A 14,732-nucleotide genomic window follows, 5' to 3' on the forward strand; every position below is an offset into this window, starting at 1 on the left:
AAATGATAGAGGAGAAAAAAAGGACTAAAATGATGAACTGACAGATTCATGGTGCTCTATCACCCTTATGCAGCTGAGAAAGGACAACTGCTATCCTAACAAATGGGAATGGGAGAGGAAATGCTAAAAAGAGAGAGGCAAGTATTGGTATTACTGTTCAACACCACTGCAACACAGCTAAATGTAAGATTATATTTTTTTCAAGCCACTGTTTGCGAGGAAAAGAAGTAATGACAAGAGTACTACAGGTGCACATTCTGAAGTAAAGCTGGAAAAATAACTATTTTTTCTTCACCAGGGCAAAATAAAGGCTAAGAAGGAAAAAAAAATATATATTAATAATTTAAGTGGGTACACATACTGGAAGGAAGGAAAGTGCAAAATAACAAATGGGCACGTACCACAAATAAATTAAGGTGGAAAAAATCAGATTTCCAGTAAAAAATGCAGTGAAAATCTGAAAGAGTTTATGATGGGATTAAGAGGTGAAAAATTCTTTAACAAACTCAGTTTATAGACAGAATATAATGTAGTTGACTGTTATGGCCTACAAAGCTTTGGTGCTCAACTTGAAAAATTTAATTAGTTGAATAAATGTTGGGAAAGGACAAAGAGTAAAAGGGCTGGAGCAGCAGAACAGCTGTAGAGCTGATCTAAAGAGAGATGGGACATACAGTGTTTAGGACTATTAACTTTACATTCATAAGGAGACAGTACACTTATAGTTAGGGCTGATGAAGTTTTTTGCCAAAAAATGTTTCAGTGTGCAAATTCAGAATTTACTGACTACGGGCAGCAATTGTCTTTGACCAGCCAGCAGGTCTAGAATTAGTCTCCATCTTCCACTCCTTGTTACAAACCTTTGAAAAATCAAGTTCATCAAAAGTAATGACATATACAAATAAGTATTTCATCCTAACATTTAAGTCCCTTCCATACAGTATTCATGACATGTTTTTAAGTTTCATGTTCACAGTACATATACACCTAATACCTCAGAGCATAAGCACACACTTTAAACATGTTAACTCAAGTTTCATCACTGAAAAGTAAAGACATATAAATAAGAATGTTTTTTGCCTGTGCAGAATCTGGAAAGCATCCATCCGAAATATAAATAAACCTTTCACTACTTTCTTTCACTAAAACTTCAATAAGCATACCATCTATGTGATCACAGTATTTCCTATTTTCATCCAAATCCCAAATTTCTGTCATTATATACAACTGAAAAGCAAAAGCACATTTCATATATTGAGATGCAAATGAACATGTAAGCAAGATCTCTTACAAGTACAGCACATCCACACTGCTCCTAGCAGTTACTCTTTCAGCTAAACTGAAAGCTGGTCAAACTACCATCCACAAATGTACATTTAAGCCTGTCAAGCCTCAAAAGTGTACTATAAACTTCCAGGACAGCAGGACTGTGATTTAACCAAAATATAAAGTAAAGCCTTGGTAGAGAGGGATGACCACCAAAGCTTCATTGTACATTGCACATTCTCTGCACACAGATACGATCTGAGATACTTGCAGAATTTAAAAAGAGTACACACAGTTCAAGCTGAATGAATTTCTAAGAGTTCTGGTTACTCATTTACCTGCAGCATAGCACAGCGTTATCAAAAGTCTTTTGAGAAATCATAATTGCAGACTATGCAAATTATCCCCCAGAAGGACAATGTGGGTCTCACTGATGTTGCAGCCCGTCTTTTGCATACAGTAATACAAAGGGTGCTTTGTATCACTGCAGTTTTAATAAACCAATATGTTTGATATATGACTTAAGCATGCAATATCTGAAACGGGAGCTACTCTATCACAATCACAAGTACAGTATTACTTTGTCACAAGTAAAGTATTACTTTATTTTGCATTACTAAAACATCACTTGTGGGGATGCAAGTCTTATTGTTGTTACATCACAATAACCAGTATAGAGAGAGGAAAAAACCAATTCGACCGTGCATAGCTTGTCCCTAATTTCTACAGTGAAGTCTAGTTTAAGACTTCAACGTAAAACTATGTGTTTTTGCTACTTTTAAGTGTGTCCTTCTATGTGATACTACTACAATTCCTAAATTCTGTGTCATGGCAACATAGTCCATTCATTGTAGATGAAACTATGCTGTCCCATATTCAATGTTATTCACGGTCTGAAGCATCAGGCGGAATAAAGGAAAATGGAAAGGAGATAAAAGTACTAGTTTAAAAGTATCCTGCATCCCAAAATGCTTCACAAAGTCACATCCAAAGAAGACAACTTCAAGCCTAAGACGTTCAGGTGCTATTAAAACGCAGCAAACCTTTCACTGTAACACAGTTTAGAGTAGGAGGACCCAACTGATCACATCAGTTAGATAACATTAAAGGCAGTCCAATACAGTTCAATTCAGTATTAACCCTCCATTCTTGCATTCCTTTTCTATTCTTCTGAAGAAGTGACATTTTCAGAAGCACAGATCCTACTTCCTCGAAGAACTGACACCGTGCAGCAACGTATCAATCACCCCAAGCACAGGGTTCAATTTATCTTCTAGTGCCAGTCCACACTGAGTTCATTCAGGGCCCATTACCCCATCCACAGAGTAATGTGCATGGGACTTTCTTAGTGGATAAGCCACAAAAGCAGGTACAACACCAGGGCCCTGAAGGTATCAATGTCCCTGCGTGGCACACCCTGCCCACACCCTAGGACCTCATTCCAGCCCGCAGGACCATCAGCCCCCGACCCAGTGATCCCAGCAGGACTGGTCTCCAGCCTCCTACAGCCCTTTGCTATCCTGCCATGGGCCAGCCTGGCCCGTCCCTGTTCCCAGGGAGGGGACTGGTGCCCAGGGCTGTCCCTGTGCCCCTGGCTGCCTGGCTCTGGGCTGGGGTGGACAGGTCCTGGCTGCCAGGTCTCCCCTGCACCCCATCCCCAGAGAGCTGCCAGCCTCGCAGCGCTCTGATACAAAAATGGAGAACATGGACCTTAGCTAAGTATATGCAAAGAATATTTCCTCATAGACTTTGCCCTCTAACATGAAATTTAGATATCATCTCTGTCATAAAGAAATAAGCCACATATTTGCCAAGACTTTGGAAAAACAAAAACACAAAGTGAGACTGCACAGAGCAGCAATTAGAGATGGATGATTTTCAAAAATATTCAAGATTGTCAAAAGTAGCAACTGAGCGTCCTAAATACTCCCAAGTACCAAATGTTTCCCAAAAAATGGATTTAAAACATGACTTTCTATATCCCGTTGGACAGAGATTTGCTAGTGACCTCCTTGAAAACTTTCAGGAGATTGAGATTTGCATTTTTCAATACCTTCAAAAATTTGCTGGTTTAGCTCCTTCAAAACGCTGCTTTGAATACCTTCAATACCTCAAATGAAGATGAACGCATGTATTTTTAAAACAGAAGAAAAAAAAAAAAACAGTAAAATTCTCCCTCACACATTTACCTTTCCATGGGAAGCAAAGCATCAGCACAAAGACATTAGTCACAACATCAAATGGATTTTTTATGTTGTGAATGTTGTGAACTGCGCTCACAAGTCATGTTGCAAGTCCTGGACAACCACAGAGGGGGTCAAAGCTTCATGGATGCCCCTCCTAAACAGTAAAATGCATAGACTTGTGTTTAAAATCTCTGGAATATAATTAAAGAGCAGACCTTGGCAGCCTCTAAAACCATCAGCGGTCTGTTGACCAGGGATATTTTGGGAAAGTAGAGGACGAGTACCCAGGGCAGTACAAGAAGTCATTTTGATGCTGCAGGGATGTGAAGCAGGGGCCTTCCAGGATGTAAACTCTCGAGGATGGAGCAGAAACACAAATCATGGCCAGGTACTGGTTTCGGAAGGAATGTTAGCTTTGTCAGTTCAGTAGAAACAGTATAACAAGGAAAAACAGAGAACATGCACCTCACATACGTAAAACACACTCGTATGAGGTGCAAAAAATAAAATAAAAAATGTAGCCATAGAAAAATGTCTGCTGCTCCTTCAGGGGCAGAGGCCAATAAATAGCAGGGTTGTCCAAGTGCCTTCTCAGCTAGGGATGCCACATTTCACCACTGACTCTGGGTGTCCTCAGCAAGTCTTCCTCCTCCCCAGCAGTGACTGAACTCTGCCTTTGGTTTGCTATTCACCACATTCTGCAACTGCAACCCAACAGTCATACATAAAGTGCTATCTTTACAATTTAATTGGGTTAAGTATGTTAGGATTTCAAAGAGCTCTGTATGTGTGTGTGCTTTCTGCTCCAGCCTTCCCACATGACAAAATGATTGATACCACAGCAACCACTCAAGAGTAAATGCAGACATAACAGATGAGTGCAGCATGAAAATCTGGGAAAGCTGTAGAATCTCCAGCATGAGAGGTCGGAAAGCAAAACAATGGTCTAGGTGTACTCAGATCTGCTGTGTACTTTTTGACTTATTTTTTTTATGATTCTATAGGAAAGACGAAATGCTAATTAAAAAAAAAAATGTGCTAAAAATTTATAATGGGAAAGGAGATTTTGCAAAAAACTGCAACTGAAAAATGATAATGGTGGCATATGTTAGTGCTATCTAGTCACAAGTACTTCTTCTTATTACATTAAACATATGTAAAAAGGAGATTTTTAAAACTAACACACCATTATGGAAGCATTACCCAAGCTACAACACTCAACTGTATCAGACATCAGCAAAAACTTCACCTTAAAAAGTTACACAGCTCAGACTTTCCACAAGTCAAAAGGTCACTGGCCATCACCAGTAGAGATGACCCAACACAGCAGTACTTAAAAAGCAATAGATAATAGGTTGGGTAAAAAACATTAATACATACCTACTTCCTAATAATTTTAAAATATATAAGTAGCAGTGAAAATAAAACACTGGCTGTTTGTTAAGAGTTGAGATACGCAGTAAATTAATTTGATTAAAAAATGACCCTGCATATTGCTCCATAAAAGTTATTTGCTGTGTTTGGCTGCACGGGGAGTTAGAAAGGCTAGAAAGGAGCAGCCCATGAACTCAGAACTACAGTTTACAATACTCACAGTGCATAGTGTTAAAACTGGCCTTTTAAAATAGCAAAAATTAATCCTGTTATTAAGCTCTATCATTCCATCCGTTCAGCAAAGCCTGTTGCATATAAAAATATTACTGTTAAGCTTGTTCTAGAGAAAAAAAGTTAACAATTTCAATAGAATTGAAAAGAAATTTATGGGAACAGACAGAATATAGTGCCCCACATGCTTAAAAATCATCAATATTAACTGCACAGTTGCTGAGCAACAGAGATGCGACAAAATCTTATCTTGAAAAGCACCTATATATTATACATTTCTTTTAGGGAAAAATATTCAAAACAACAATTTTCTTAGGAACAACATAATTAGAAAGCTGATTGGAAAAAACTCCGTTTGCATAACTTACTAAAGCCTGCATATTTTTTTATGTTTTACACAGATTTGTGGCCAAATACACAGAATTATGCTCTTATTTACAAAACTAGAGAAACATGTCATGCAAGTTAAGGGTTTCCTCAGTCTAATACATCAGCTTTAGAAAATTTTTGCAACCTACATGTTACTATGGCAACTTTTTTGTTTTATTTAAAATGTAAATTAACATTGAGGCTTAAATTCAAACTCTGCATTTCTTTTGTAGGTATTTTTTTCTCACATAGGGAATCAGAATAGCTTTTTACTTTAAATGGTTACAGTTTATATTAAATGATGAAGTTACAGTGAGAAGTTGGGATTAAAGCAGTTTGTAAGCACATGTCTGCTTAACCTTGACTTTTAAACCATAACAGCAAATAAGTGCATAAGAAAGCAATCAAACAAATGAGTTCTATGGAAAAGGTTTCTCTCTTTGACTTGTACAATTATGAACTTCTAAAAAATGAAAATATGCTGCACATTTCAGTCCTTTTCTTGCTCTTTACTGTTAATTCCATTGAAAACCCATTTTACTGGGTGTTTTTTTTTTTCTCTTTTTTGTAACAAAAATTTAAAAATATGGGAAAGAATGACTCCTTTGGTTTTTATGAAGAAAATTGTGTTTTGATATGCCTCTCTTGTACTGGGACAGGTTTACTGAATTCAAGAACCTGTCTGCCTTAAGATGCACAGATGTCTGCAGTTCCTGTTACAGTGAACATTACTGGAATTACGTAGGCCTCAAGATAGATCTGACATCATCATCATCATCATCATCATCATCATCATCATATCAGAGTGTCATAGCACCAGAATGAATCTGATGAATGAAAAGCTACTCCTTTTGACTCCCATTTCCTGTCTGCTGAAAAAAAAAAGACTTGCAAATCTTAACTTGTGAACCAACAAGAATTTTCAACCTACTCATTAAAATACCTATAATAAATAGAGACTTCCAATTCATTTTACACCATTACTAAACATGCATAATTTCTATGAACTGAGTTGAATTATTAAAAAAAAAATATAAATCGAATGCATTTTACCTCTTATCGTAATGCAACTCACAAAAGTGAGGAAGAAAACTTTAAAATATGACAATACAATAAAATGATGTGAAAACGTAGGAGGTTATCAACATAAAACTTGGCTTCCCCACCATGGGCATCTAAGCAACCTGGTCTACTAAAAAAGTGTCCCTACCTATGGAAGGGGATTGGAATAGATAATCTTTAAGGTTCCTTCCAACCCAAACTACTGTATGATTCTGTCATCTGTGCTGTCTTCCTAAGGGAACAGCTGTCCAGAAGTTTGCAACCAAGTAGTCTAGTGAAAAATAACCCATCTAGCAAAGACAAATGTCTTATAAAAAGGGCACAAAGCCCATGTTCATCCTAGCTCTCTGTCGGTGTTTGAAAAGCAATAAAATTCAGACTATATTCTAACAAATCAGGATACATCAGGAATGTATTAGCTAAATTCATTAGCTAATACACAAAACTCTAATGCCCAGTGAACCAGACCATGCAGCCAGCCCTATTCTAAACTAAAAATCAGACTGCAACAATTTTATAATGGGTGGAGGGACAGTCAAGGCTACACTTACATAAGCACATAGGCAGAGCAAATATGGAATTATTTCTAAGAGAGCCTAAAAACTAGGGGGAAAAAAACCACAGTGGTCAGAATAATGTGATCCCTTGACCATCTCCTTATTTTGTCCATGTTCCCATGGGTGCATGCAGAAGGAAGCTGCATTCCCTTGGGAGAGCATGCAAGAGAAAAACTAAAAGTAGGCAAGGAGTACTAAAAAGATTCAGCAATTCTAGATGATGAAAAGCACTATGCCTGTGAAGAGACACTGAGGAGAAATTATATTTCATAACTTCTGTTATTTTAACTACTTGCTCATGTATAATTTAACAATCTTTTTCTTGCACTTCTGTGAACAGCGAGCATCTCTAGATTTGTTAAATGACTGCAAGGATACAGTTCTGGCTCTAGATAAGGCCTAAGTGCATAATTAAGTAGAAATACATGCTACTAACACTAATAGCTCACTGTACAACAGCCATTAGTTTTAGGGTCTGTGGGATAAGGAAAATATCCCCTCTTTACCATCAGAAAACAGTGTCCTCAGCAGCTGCAGTGCCCAAGTATGGGACAAGGAACTAGTGTGGAGCAGAACCTTCCCAGTTAAATATATGCTTTAATCAGTTGTTTTGAAAGAGTTCCAGTAGGGATTTATCTTCCAAAGGCATTTACCTCACACACCTTACAGAGGGAAAGGACACTTTCCCAGGTCAGTGAATCAAAAGGAAAATATAGCAAAGTGGAACCTCAGTGCTGCACAGGAGCGTAAATGAAAACAGCAAGTTCAACATCAATTTCAATGGAAACAAGATTTCATTCTCAGCATCAATCAATCAATCAATCATATTGTTCCCTTCAACATTCATACCTTACAGATTTGCTTTCTTAAGGCTGCTCCCAAAGTTTAAGTTTGCTTAAGTGAAACATTATGTGTGATTTGCAAAATGCTTTTGGGCTCAGAAAAGTGCAACAAAAAAGAAAAACTGCTGCTAATTAAGAATGCAATGCCTGTTTTTAATAAATACTTAACACTAAAAGTGATGCCTATATATCACAACAAATGGATATTTGTCTAGTTATGAATTAAGCAGTAATTATAATAAATCTGTTGGGCCTTGGCATTAAATTAGTAGGTGGACATGGCCAAGAAAATGCTCAATCCATGTTTTATCATTCAGTCTCTAACTGCAGGTAATGGGGTTTCTTCGGTTTTCAGCCCACCTGAAAATCAAGTCACTATTCACTAACTAACAGGTAAAACACATGTTTAACATTTTAATAGTCTTTAGGGAAGACAAAGAACTTCTTAGAATATTAAAATACAAAAAAGTTTTACTAAAATGTTAATCAACATAATGGAAAGTCGAAAAGAGTCAACAAAATGGGGCTGTTACTATATTCTACCAAAGAAAATAAAACAGAGCAAAGTTATTTTTATCTTTAAAGGCTTGCATCTAAAACTCATCAGCATCCATTATAATTCTATAAAATAAGATAAGATAGCATCTGGCACAATCTATATAGTTTTATAGCCAAGTACACAAAAACACTTAAAACAGTCACAGGATCTTTTCACAATAAATGAAGCTGAAGACTCTTTACTTTGTCTGCCAGCATGTATTATAAAAACAAAGGTAAAAGCCAGAACAGAAGAGGAATAAAAAAAGAGCATTCGTTTTTCTTAATGACTAAATAATACTTTCAAAGGATTAACAGATAATGGGACCTGATGATGCACAAGAAGAGAAAGCATCTTCTCAACCATTTTAGTTTAATCTCAATTAGTTCATAGCCATAAGCAAGGTGATACTCAAACACTGACCATTTCAAACAACTGTTTGATTCTCTTGAGGCTAAATCTATTGCTTGATTCACAATGCACATCTCCCAAACATGTGCAACTCTGAATAATGGTGCAGAGATTTTTTTTTTCTTCCTTAAGGCCATAAACTTATATTGAAAGAATAATGCAGAAAAAAAAAAGTAATTTTAATACAATAGAAAAACAAGTTTCAAAAGGATATCATATAACATTGCTGTCAGGATTAATTAGCAGTCAACACAAAACCACATAAAATGCAAGTGTTTTTTCCAAAAGCTAGTGTAAAGGGACAAAAAAAAATTAACTTGCAATACAGTAATTAAGAAAAAAAAAACTTCTTTATTTCCTGTCTGTTAAGAAATATTAGTGCTGCTCAAGAAAACAAAACTAGCACCCAGGTCTTCTACATCTCTAGGTAGAAAAACTGGGTAGTGCATAAGTGTTCTACAGACAAGCTGTGGACTATGACTATAATTTTTGCATGGCAATGTTAGGGCAGAGATAGGGGGGGCTGTAGGGGTGTCTGCTCTGGGAAGTTGCTGGAAGCTTTCCCCATGTCCAAGGAAGCCAGTGCCAACCAGTTCCCAGCTGGACACAGCACTGGCCAGAACTGAGCCCATCCTCGAGGGTGGTAGTACCTCTGCCACAACATATTTGGGGAAGGGGGTAGGGTGTGGAATCTATGCAACACCAGAAGCATTCAAACAAGAGGAGTGAGAATATGGGAGAGAAACAGCCAGCCCTGCTGCCACCAAGGCCAGGGAAGAAGGGGAGAAGGCTCTCCAGGGTCAGAGCACAGATTCCTGTGAAGACCACGGTGAGGCAGCTGTCCCCCAGCAGTCCATGGGATCCACAGGACAGCAGAGATCCCCTGCAGCCTCTGAAGGACCCTTCCATGCTAAAACAGATGGATGCCCAGGATGCTGTTGCCTTATGGGAAGTCTAAAATGGAGCAGGCTCCTGGCTAGACCTGTGAATCCAGGGGGAAAGGAGCCCACGCTGCAGCAGCCTGTCCCTGATTGACTAACCCCATGGAAGGACCCATGCTGGAGAAGTTTGTGGAGGACTGTCTCCCATAGGAGAGACCCCATGCTGGAGATGAGGAGGAGTACGAAGAGGAAGGAGCAACAGAGACAATGTGCGATGAACAGATTGCAACACCTCTTCCCCATCCCCCTGCACCACTCAGGGGAGAAGGCAGAAAATTTGGGAGCAAAGTGAAGCCCAGGAAGAAGGGAGCCAGGGGATAAAGGTCTTTTAAGATTTGGGTTTGTTTCTTGCATCTCTACTCTGATTTTCAGTGGTAATGAATTAAATTAATTCTTCCCTGAATTAATTCTTTATTAAGAAGCATTTGTCTGTGATGGTAATTAGTGAGGGATCTCTCCCTGTCCTTATATCAACCCACAAGCATTTCTGTCAGCACAACTTGCTAATTCTCTTTTTTTGCTACAGGATTTGGAGCTGTACTGACATCTAAAACTTGGACAGTACTGCATCAAGATACACACCACTGCAGACTGCAATGAACACAAAGCTTTTAATCACCCATAGCACCAAACAGGCACAAATAACAGAGAACTCTACGAAGCCATTTGCAGCTCACCCTGTAGTGGGGCAGGTTCTGTGCTTCCCGAACCAGAGGTCAGAGCAGCCACAGGGTAACGTGGAGATAAGCCCTTCACATCCTGGGGTAACAAGAGCACACCGGCAGAAACAAATAATCCTTAACACAAATCCACATCTGATAAGAAACACCAACATTTGAATTAGGCCAATACCTCTATTGCACTGCATATGAAGAAGTGCAAACAGGGCACAGCCCCAATTCAGGACACCTCTGAGTCCTAAATAGCTTGCAACTGTAATCACTACTTAAAGACTAATCTTTATTTACACGAATCATGATATTTTCTATTATTTTGTTTTGTTTTGAGATTACATCTACAACTCAAAAAAGGGCATGATTTAGCAAATTAAATACTTAAAACATTTGGAATTTCTTGGAATTTTTTCAGTTCTATGATACTTTCAGACCCTAGGATAATTTCTCATGAGCCTATTGACTTCAGCAGCCTACAGAAAATTGCTCTGAAATTAGGTGTTTAAATATCTTTCACCTTTGTAAGTTTTGGATAAGTGGACATTTCAGAGAATCAGACTTCAATGGACTTCAAGAAATCACCTAGTCCACCTGTCAGCTTCAATTTAAGAATACTGTTCCCAACAGAGAAGATTGTAATCTGAAAATAAAACTTTCCCATTCCACAGCTTCTCAAGAAAATCTATCTCAGTGTTTAACTGTTCTTGCCAATGGCAAGTCCTCTCTAAAGCACCAGCACAAATCTGTCCTGCTGCAACCTTTCCCAATGTCGAGCTTAAATTTCCCTCAAATCAGTTTGCATTCATTGCTTCTTGTGATCTCCCCACTTTACAGAAAGGAAGGTTTGTTATTCTCAAGGTAGAACTTTACCCACTGAAATCTCTTATCACATTAGTAATCTCTTCCCTGAACTTGGCAACACTAGTGTCTTTAGTTCTTTTTGCTAGGTCATATCTCCTAAACTTTTAGCTATTCCCTTTGTTCTTCTGTGGATCCACTTAAATCTTTTCTCATGTGTGACCACAATTAAACACCCTGCCTTTGAAACACCGCATAGCCTCGTGGAACATTAGAAAGAAGCTGAGGTTCAGAAAATACTTGCCTGTTATAAATATATATATATATTTTTTTTTACCTGACAAATTAATACAATCTCCTTTACTTTATATGGTAAAAATAATACATCACTCGTGTGAAAACACACATTAGCACATGGTCTGCCTTAAGAAAATATTAGTATTGTTTATTTGTATATTAATTTCCTGTTTGGACATTTTCCAAACATGTTACTCATTGCTTTTCACAAGACTAACAACAATTAGCAGGAAGACCTATCGCTCTGAGTAAGTTTTACTTGTGAACTGATGTGGTGCCAAAGGTAAAATATAATGAATAGGCAGATTTGTAATGTTGTGTTGGATTCCTAGAACAAGCATGGAAAGAGTATTTAGGCAAATAATAGGATTTTATTAAACAGAACAGACTACCACTATGGTTTATAAGTAGCACAAGAATATAATTTTTAAGAAAAATGAATCACAGCTAACATGCAGTACTGGGTGGACTAGATACCCCAGTTGGCCAGCCATACTCAGCTGAGTGATCAATTCCAACTGGGATATCTAAATCCTACCAGAAAACAAATACTGTTATTTTAATTAGTTCAATTGTGCTGTGTCTTTTCTTCATGTGTTTACAAAGAAATTTTTCAAAATATATATGCAAAGAGAATCTTTTTAGCTATATGTTGACCAGTGAATTTTAAAAAAATTATGGCTTATCTCAGCAATATTGTATATAACTCAACTAGTAAATACTTTTTCATTTGGCCTTTTTAGTTCCGTTTCAAAGTCTCAGTTGTGTGTGTCTTGTTTTGGCAGTTTAATATTTGATACAGTGTATGCCTGCTAAGAAACGAGAATAATAAATATTAACCAACAGATCTAAAAAGCATGCACTTTTGTATGATGTGACTCACACCAGTCTACAGTACTGCCTTTAGGAACAGGTACTGCTGATAAATGCTCAGAAGGGTCAATAATTCATCTCTTGTGCTCCTGGGCTATGAAAACAGGCAATCATAAAAAGGACTACTGAAAAATCTCTTATAATGGCTTTTTTTAAGTTGCTCAGCAGGGAAAACTAGGAGATTTATACCATCGATGGTGCAGTTCCTTGTGAAGACATACAAGTCATTCATATTAAACACCCAAAGTGAAAGACTATTTCCAAACTTCCTCCCATAGGCAGAAAAAAACCTGTCAGACTCCCCCTCTTGGTACGTCTCAGCACGGCAGATGCCACATAGAGAACATCTTTCCTGCCTCCCTGAAAAGAAAATGATTGATAATTTTATCTGCATTGCTTCTTTTCACTGCTACACCTCTCTAATCCTACTGAGTAAAAAAAAAAAAAAAAAGAAGCAAATAAGAAACAAAAAAACAACGGACTGGAAACATCAAAATATTTCAAATACAAAGATATTTTATCTCAAAGAAGGACCTCTTCTCATTTTTCTGCAGCTCCAATGTACCACGCACCATCACACAGTCACTGAACCAGGTCTTAATTGTCTTAATTCTATTTAGTTGCCATAAAACTGTAAGAAAAATTCAAAGAAAGCTTGGATACCTTTCACATTTTCTTTTCTACGTAACCCTTATTCAAGCATAGAGTTTTTCAACCTCTGATTCCGTTTCCTGGATGGGAAGAATAAACCTTCCACTTTTGCATTCTGTGCCTCTCTCTACACTGATGTCCTGTGCCTAAAATATCATTCATATCTGCCTCTTCACAACACCCCTCCCAAAAAATGTATGGAAGATGGACAGTAGAAAAAATTATTCAACAGTGTCTTAAATGTAACAAACACTTCAGTAAATTTGCAGCTGGGACACGCTGTCCTCAACTCAGTTTTACTATATATAGGTAACATATGCAGCACATCTGGTATGCAAGGTATCCTACTGTTTTGAGACACAGGTAAAGCACAAAAGGGAAAACTGAAAAAATAAAATAAACCACAACTGTTTGCTTTTCCCACCCCCCCCACATTCTTTCCCCTCAGTCTGTGTTGAACTGGTTCAAATATTTCTTTGTGTTTCAAAGATTTAAAAAAAAAATGAAAAGAAAGCAATATTATCTGTCATACTAAGTCACATTCAAGTTCTTTCTAGGAAAATTTTGAGAGCCAAAGGCTCAAACGTTTTAGAAGATGACAACTCCTTTCCTCAAAAGGTTTTACATAGCAGCAAACATTAGCAATACCAGCATCCTTGAGACATCGGGTTATATGAACAGAGAGCTCTTAAAAAAATCATCTTGGGTATACTGTCAGTAGACATTTTCAAATGTTTGCAGAGAAGTAGCAGAGCTGTTTGGGGTTACACAGCTAAATTAGAATTTGTGCCTTATTATTGTCAGTGTCAAACCATACATGCTAAAAACAAAAATATGCATAAAGCTTTTTCTGTAGTTTTAGAGCAGGATAAAGTATTTAAATCTGTATTAAAAATGTTAGAGAAAAAGATATTAAGTATAAAACAGCCAAGTTATTATGTGTAACAAAAAACTTTTTAAAAAGTGCTTTTTTTAAAGTGTTTTTTTAAAAACTTTTTTAAAAAGTGCTGTAGTATTTTTAACTATTGTGACACTAATTCCTGTAAGTGCCTACAAGTGTAACTAATAATTGCTAATTTTTGCCTGAGGGAAAAAAAATAAGATAACTATGAAAAATTTGCTAAACAGATACTGTCTTCACATATAAAAGTGTACACTACAGTTACACAAATGTTACTTAATTTTGATTTATAGCCATAATCATCTGGTTATAAAAGAAGTACCAGAATTCTCTCGTCTCGACTACTGCAGTGTATCAACAGAAAATCACCTTATTTTACAGGGCTTACTGAACATCTACCCAAAAGATTAGGAATATGGTTTTGGGATCTGAATATCACAAACCTCTATACTTTTAGCAAGATTCTTGAGATTTAATCTGCTAATCTGCTTCTGTGCAGATTTAATTCCCTCTCCAAACAAGGCTAACATCACCCAAATCTCCTAAACCATTCAGAATATCAACACACCTTTGGATGAATTAGACATGCCTATCTCCTAATGAGCTACCAGCACATAAACAAAGCTTTGAAGCATATCCAGGTTGTAACACACCTTGGGTGCTGGGCACATACATCCCTCTGAAGTTTCTCCATAACTGCCCTACTTTCCATGAGACTCAAAGACACACGTAGAAACTGTATCCTTTACTTTGCCCCATCA

General features: G+C 37.3%; 1 protein-coding gene across 1 annotated transcript in view; it reads right to left on the reverse strand.

Moving 5' to 3' along the window:
• Nucleotides 1-14,732, reverse strand: part of TAFA5 (TAFA chemokine like family member 5) — a 420,403-nt gene that overhangs the window by 286,878 nt on the left and 118,793 nt on the right.

The sequence above is a fragment of the Cinclus cinclus genome, chromosome 4 (genome assembly GCF_963662255.1).
Source record: "Cinclus cinclus chromosome 4, bCinCin1.1, whole genome shotgun sequence".
In the NCBI taxonomy this organism is placed as follows: Eukaryota; Metazoa; Chordata; class Aves; order Passeriformes; family Cinclidae; genus Cinclus; species Cinclus cinclus.